Raw genomic sequence first — 7368 nt, forward strand, 5'->3', positions numbered from 1 at the left:
GATGAGCGGTGCCTGGTTTCCGCAAAACGTGACGCCTGGCATTCACACCAAAGAGTTCAATGTTTGTCTTATTATTAAATTCTTTGGTCTTTCTCATGGTCTGAGAGTCCTTCAGGTGTCTTTTGGCAAACTCCAGGCGGGCTGCCATGTGCCTTTTAATAAGGAGTGGCTTCCGTCTGGCCACTCTACCATACAGGCCTGATTGGTGGATTGCTGCAGAGATGGTTGTCCTTCTGGAAGGTTCTCCTCTCTCCACAGAGGACCTCTGGAGCTCTGACAGAGTGACCATTGGGTTCTTGGTCACCTCCCTGACTAAGACCTTTCTCCCCCGATCGCTCAGTTTAGATGGCCGGCCAGCTATAGGAAGAGTCCTGGTGGTTTCGAACTTCTTCCACTTACGGATAATGGAGGCCACTGTGCTCACTGGGACCTTCAAAGCAGCAAAAATGTTTCTGTAACCTTCCCCAGATTTGTGCCTCGAGACAATCCTGTCTCGGAGGTCTACAGACAATTCCTTTGACTTCATGCTTGGTTTGTTCTCTGACATGAACTGTCAACTGTGGGACCTTATATAGATAGGTGTGTGCCTTTCCAAATCATGTCCAATCAACTGAATTTACCACAGGTGGACTCCAATTAAGCTGCAGAAACATCTCAAAGATGATCAGGGGAAACAGCATGCACCGGAGCTCAATTTTGAGCTTCATGGCAAAGGGTGTGAATACTTATGTACATGTGCTTTCTCAATTTTTTTATTTTTAATTAATTTGCAAAAACCTCAAGTAAACTTTTTTCACGTTGTCATTATAGGGTGTTGTGTGTAGAATTCTGAGGAAAAAATAAATTTAATCCATTTTGGAATAAGGCTGTAACATAACAAAATGTGGAAAAAGTGATGCGCTGTGAATACTTTCTGGATGCACTGTAAACGATTTAGATGGAAGCATAAGTAACAAGCTGGTTAAGTTTGCAGATGATACCAAAATGGGTGGATTGGAAGATAATTTAGAATCTGTTCAATCTGAAGGACTTGGGCAGATCTGTGGCTGATGAAGTTTAATGTCAGAAAATGTTTTTACCGCCTATGTGTAATACTTTACAATAGGTTTAAATACACAATGGGAAGTCTGAAAAGCGATAGTACACCTTATGAGAAGGATTTAGGTGTCATAGTGGACTCCACACTACCAACTTCCAGACAGTATTCAGTAGCCATTAAGAAGGCAAACAGAATGTTTGGTTATATAGCACAATGTTAAGAGAAGATGTCCAAGAAGGTTATGCTCAACCTTTATTACAAACTGGTGAGGCCTCATCTGGAGTACTGTGTGCAGTTTTGGTCTCCAGGCTACAAAAAGAACATAGCAGCCCTAGAACAGGTCCAGAAAAGCATGACTAGACTGTTTCCTGGGATACAGGGGTTGAGTTATGAAGTAAGATTAAAAGAGCCAAGCCTTTTTAGACTAAGCAAAAGAAGATTAAGAGGTGACATGATTGAAGTATTTAAAATTATGAACGGAATTAGTTACAGTGGATTGAGACTTATTTTAAAATAAGTTCATTACGAACACAGGGACACAGTTGGAACCTTGTTAAGAGTAAATTTTGCACAAACCTTAGGAAGTTTATCTTTACACAAAGAATGATAGACACTTGGAATAAGCTACCAAGTAGTGTGGTAGACAGTAAGACTTTAGGGACTTTCAAAACTAGACAATGTTTTGGGGGATTTCTTTTTTTAGAAGAATCACAAAAATTTAGAAGAATAGGAATGGCCTGTTCTCGTCTAGATCCTAATGTATAAGGAGTACAATCAATCACATTCTCAACACTAATGAGGATGGACTATACTATGTCAATCAATTACACTGCCTATTCTTAAGCACACATTTCTAAGAGAAATGCATGCTGGTACAGTATGTCACTACATACTTTCTAAGAACTGTCAAACCAACGGTTTTCCCCCCAAGCCCTTTACATCTCACTCCCATTAATCCAGATTCCTCTCTCCTGTCCACATGTTCCTAAGAACAGAGATGGAAGAGAAAATTATTCTCAAATCAAAAGTTATGATCTTTTGTTTTTGATTCGTCTCCCTTGCCATCAAAGGCTAAAGAATTTGCAGGTGGCCTCCACTGAAAATATTTCAATGATCAGGGCATCACCCATTTTTTTAGCGTTTGTGGTGGGTCTATCAGTCAGACATATTCATTTTTATTAATTACTAGCTGATTACCCAGTGGCTTTGCTCACTGAGTGCAAGGGAAAAAAAATAAAATGTAATCTAAGTTATTAAACAGTAAAACATTAACATTTAAGAAGTAAAGATACATTGAGCACCACTGGAGTGGTTTCGGGTAAACTACATTTTAAAAGGCGCTATAACACAACAGGTAAGTAGTAGATCCCTTGTGAAAGGCGCTACACGACCGCTGTGGTATAGAAATTACATTTTCTATGTGATCGTCCAAATTTCTGCCTGACAACTTTGCACTACATGCCTGTGATTTACTTCTTAAAATAATTAATCACAAAAGCAACCTTGAATGTTGTGGGGTTTTAGTGACCCGAACTTACCTTAAGGGATAGTAAGTAGTCGTGCAGGGCAATTTACAAACAGAGTCCTGCTCCGATAGCGCCGATTACACTCATTCGCAAAGATTTCCACTCTCCCTGGAGCCGACAGAGGACTTGAAGTATCACGAACAGTGTGAGAAGAGAGGACGCTGCCCGAAACTGCGACGCTCTCGACTCGGCGGAACAGCCCTACATTCCGCACCTTCCAGCGTCCACTTTGTTCTCACGACCCCTCGCCGGTGAAGGCAGTCTCGTCTTCACATTGTTTACAGCTCAGCACAGTTAAAAAGTAGAAAGACGCAAAGCTGTTTTCCTCATCTCTTTTACTATTAAGTACTGCCAACTAAAAAAGAGTTACAATGTGGCAGTTTCCGCGACAGTCACGTGGACGAATAAATAAAACTTCTCTGTCAGAACGCACCTGCCAGTGGACAGCTCAGCGCTGTAGTCCAGAGAGGAAGGCTGGGAGAGGGCGACATGGGGCGCACTTCTATGGGATAGATTGGCATGTTTGTGTTTACTTCTTTTCAATATCAGTAAAATAACTCATACAAATAATAACAATTTGTAAAGACGATATAAAAATGGCGTCCACAAACGAAGTGATTAGTTCCTGTATTATAATATGTTCTGTGGTCATACGTAATTTCCATATCACGTGGTCATACGTAATTTCCGTTTCAAACACGAAAAGAATTTTATATATGTGCATGCATGACACATTCAAGACTGACATCAGTTCAGACAGTTGAGTTAGTTTCAGCTGCAATTTGAACACAGGCCATTGTTTTCAGAGTTTTAAGAATTAATCTACATTGGTTTATCCTGAATGTAACATTCTTTATATTGTTTAAACTATTGTTTCTTTGTTTATAATTATATAGCATACAGCTAATCAGGTAACCTATGAATCTATGTGCTTTCTGTTTTCACAAGTAGTTGCCTTTCTGAAATATTTAGTATTAAAGGAAGAGAGAAAATAAATTTCCAGTTAAGTTCACAAAACTTTCTGTGCCACCATTCTCTATATGATCATGGCACTGTGCTGCCAAGAATGATGCCAAAAGAAGGTGAGTGCCTTGTCTGGCCACTACACCCACTGCATCAAATCGACTGAAACGAAGCCTGGAAACAATGAGGAAAGACCCGAGGATGTTTATGTTAGGTAGAATGCCCAGTGGGGGCTGAGCAATCTTTTTGGTCTTGGAACCCCAGCAAATTATTTTTGTTGCCCCCAACTTACCTAGACATTTTTTTTCCTCTCTGTCCTCCCAGCCACCTGACCTTATTACTCGACTCAACTTTTGAGACTTAAAATATATATAATGACAGGTTTTCCACTATTATATATGCTCATATTGAATTTTTTTGTTGTTCTGTATAATTCATATGCAATTTCATTTTTCTTTTCTTGTAACTATTTCTTTGACAATGTTTGCAACACTTTGAGCTACATCCTGTGTAAATACGTGCTACAGAAATACTGTAATTGTTGTTAGTGTTTTTTTCTTAAAAATGCACACACAAAAATGATTAAACAGCATGATCCATTAATAGAAAGGACTGGCTCCTAATTAATGCTCTGGTCAAAAACAAAACCTGAACACCCTAGCACTATAAACTTCCAGCAACAATCTTAATATTCTTCTGCATGTGAGAATAGAGCTGCAATACATTTTAGAGCAGCGAATAACTTGTCTAGGGCCTACTTTTTTTCCCTTTACAGACCACTATTTTTGGAAAAATGTTGGTTACATAATAAGTTACAACATGTTTATAAAAAAGTTTTCCACTACACAAAGACAGCAACCAGAATCGGATCAGAAGCCTGATTTCAAGGCAAGCTTGTTTTGCCTGTCAAGCTTACCATATGCACATTAAGATTATTTATATCACTTAGAAAGTTTACCATTTCTCAACACTTCTTTTTTCATAAACAAAGAGATCGAAATTTACCGTAATGGTGTTACCTTAATGTAACTATCTAAAAATACATTGCAAGCGACTGGTATGCCATCCAAGGTTTGTTTCTGCCTTGTACCTAATATTGCACGGGATCAGCCTGGGCCCCTGTTGTCAAATGAATTAATGAATCAAACTCTGGAAAAGTACAGAACCAGTGACCACAGGCTGACACTAGAAAAAAAAGTAACAAAAACATACTTTGTACTCCACTTGAAGCATACTGTTACGTCCAAGTTTACTGCCCCAGCCCTCAAGGTCTGCAGAAAAGGATATACTCTTAATGACCAAGCGTATTTAACAGCAAGATGACAGCGGGAGACAAGTGGCATTCAGTGTGCCCTTTCTTAAATACTAGGTGGAAACTGTCAAAGTTATTAACACGGCGATTGATTCTCTACTGATCGCCAGGTGCTCGACGTTACATTGAAGTTTAACGACAATCGGCTACAAGGTGGAATAAAGTAAATATAATTATGTTCTAGCAAGCAAAAATAAAACAGAAATACGGCACATGCGTTACATCGACACTCATGACGTCAAGCGGGCGAGTGCAAAGGGAAGCACAGATCACCTAACTGTCAAGGGGGGGTGGTTCTGCTATGCCGATGTCACTCTACCGGCATGACAAATATAGCCCTCCTCTACCTGGCAACATGGATTTTGGCGACACAACAATACATTGATACTGCAACTTAAACATGCAGAGCAAAGTTATAAACAAACGCAAGCTCTTCATACAAAAAGCATTCAAGGTCTTGACACGGCCTAGTCAAATCTGCGATCTACAGCTAAAGGGTTGCTCGCAAAAGAGAGATGTTCTAAACGAGCGTTACAATAACGTAAATAAAAATTAATATATACTCAAAAGGCGCGTCAGACAACAAATACATTACAAGAAGTTTTTTTTAATCCCACTAATAAACTACACATACCAACGCCTCATAACTTTCCATGCATTATTATGTGCAGAAAAAACTTCATTTTTGTTTTTAAATTAAGACCGATGAAGTCCTCTCCCCGGTTGCTGAAGATGCAATACATATCCAATTTTGACAGGTTAACTTTTTTTTTTTGTTAACCTGAATCGCTATGAACATCCCCATTTCATATACGCTGCCGCTTCAAGACGCTGTCACTCTTGCATTTTCTATCCTTTCGCTGTACACCTACACTTAAAGATTTCTAACAGTACCCAAATATAAATTTATGCCGTGATGAAATGTACCCACCTTTTTATGGTTCTCTTTTAAACCATGTCTTAATACCTTTCTTCTGCAGGTCCTTCTCCTCCGTCTTGCGGAGTGATTTTTCCGTAAAGGCCACGCACGACCACCGTTTAATCAAAAATAAAAAAGAAGGAAAAAAAGATCCAGTTTCTCCATATACCCTCCAAATTAAAACGCCTCTGGGATTAAAAAAGCAAATTCTCTCTTCTCCGGACGCTGTCAATTTCCCCCAAAATCAACAGCGCCTCTTCAGTAACTACTAAACACAAACTTATGCGATCAAACGCTGGCTCCAGAAAGGAAAAAAAAAAACGTACATTGTTATATTACCAGATGAAATGAGTGACGTCGGTAATAGGTTTCCATTTGTATTTGTATATTCCCCACAGAAGCTCTTCTGTTAAAAAACTCGCCGACCCATTCGTGATAAATCGCGTTTTCTTGGGCAAGGTTTTTCCGTAAATTTCACAAAATGGCGCGCGTTCCAAACCTGCGCAGCGAACCGGCCCGGCGGACCATACACAGAGAGAGAGAGCGAGCAAGGGAGGGGGTGAGTGAGTGAGAGAGAGAGAGAGAGAGAGAGAGCTAGAGAGAGAGGGGAGGGGGGCACAGAACGAGAGAGGTAGACCAAGGCTGACGGAATACCAACCGCTCCGCTCGGTGCTACCCAACTACAAAAAATGAAATAGTTATCTTCTCAAGCATACCTTTCCACGCTTGCCAAAATGTATCCCAACTATGCATTACTGAAGCATCATACGGGCACACATTGCTGTTTGTATAACGCAAATTAATTATTCCGGCGGGAAGGAAAACGATTTAAAAATTAAGCCGAATAACAAAATGGCGGCTGGCGAAGAACGTTGCTATGGCGACTGTCAATCAAAAACTAATTAGTTCCCGGATGAAAAGCCGCGTCGTTAGAAGATAGGCTGGGGAGTTTCCGTTTCCATGGAGACTGTCGGTCAAGTTAGTCGTAGTTGCTTTAGGAGGAGCTGAAATCGCGTCATTCAAAAGCAACGCCATCTTGGCTCTGAAGCGGAGTTGTTGCGTAATACTGCTTAGGATAGATTTTTAAATGCTGGGCATGTTAGCCTAAATTTTTTTTAGCAGTGAGGTATTCGTTTAACTTCTCACCCGATTGTAAGTTTTGTACGACATCATCGCTTATATAAGTTGAGAGGTCTTATATTTTTCTGGATACTATTCAATACTTCTAAGAGCAGTTAGAATCTGTGGCCATGCGCCTAAATTCCATTTAACTTCAATCAAGAAGTGTGGCCTGGTACCAGATTGTTTTATTTAAAAAGAGGCAGAATTAAATTTGGAAATACTGTAAGCCATAGTATTCTTCTATTCCAGTAATATCTTTAGGGTAATGCAATAGAAGTATGCTGGTTCTTTTAACTGTTTATACAGGCAAGGGCCCTGATGGTGATTAGGCGTTACTATAAATTCGAAATAATAGTTTATCCGCACAAATTAGCTGCTGCTCACGATAAATACGGCACACTGTTCACATTTTAAGGCCACAAAACAGATTGTTAATTTGACATTATTACGTCGTCATGATTTTAATTTTCTACAATTATAATTTTCC

At 39.7% G+C, this 7368-nt stretch overlaps 1 protein-coding gene across 6 annotated transcripts in view; it reads right to left on the reverse strand.

Annotated features, from left to right (window-relative positions):
* Positions 1-6612, reverse strand: part of dyrk1aa (dual-specificity tyrosine-(Y)-phosphorylation regulated kinase 1A, a) — a 185338-nt gene extending 178726 nt beyond the window's left edge. For 3 of the 6 annotated variants that reach the window (XM_028800221.2, XM_028800220.2, XM_028800217.2), the window contains exon 1: positions 5772-6301. The gene's annotated coding sequence lies outside the window, so the exon portion shown is untranslated. Of the gene's footprint in view, positions 1-5771; positions 6302-6475 lie in introns of those variants that run through there. The other 3 variants (XM_028800218.2, XM_028800219.2, XM_028800222.2) reach the window with 3 other exon arrangements.
* Between the last annotated feature and the right edge of the window lie 756 nt (positions 6613-7368).

Source organism: Erpetoichthys calabaricus, chromosome 4 (assembly GCF_900747795.2).
Source record: "Erpetoichthys calabaricus chromosome 4, fErpCal1.3, whole genome shotgun sequence".
Classification (NCBI taxonomy): domain Eukaryota; kingdom Metazoa; phylum Chordata; class Cladistia; order Polypteriformes; family Polypteridae; genus Erpetoichthys; species Erpetoichthys calabaricus.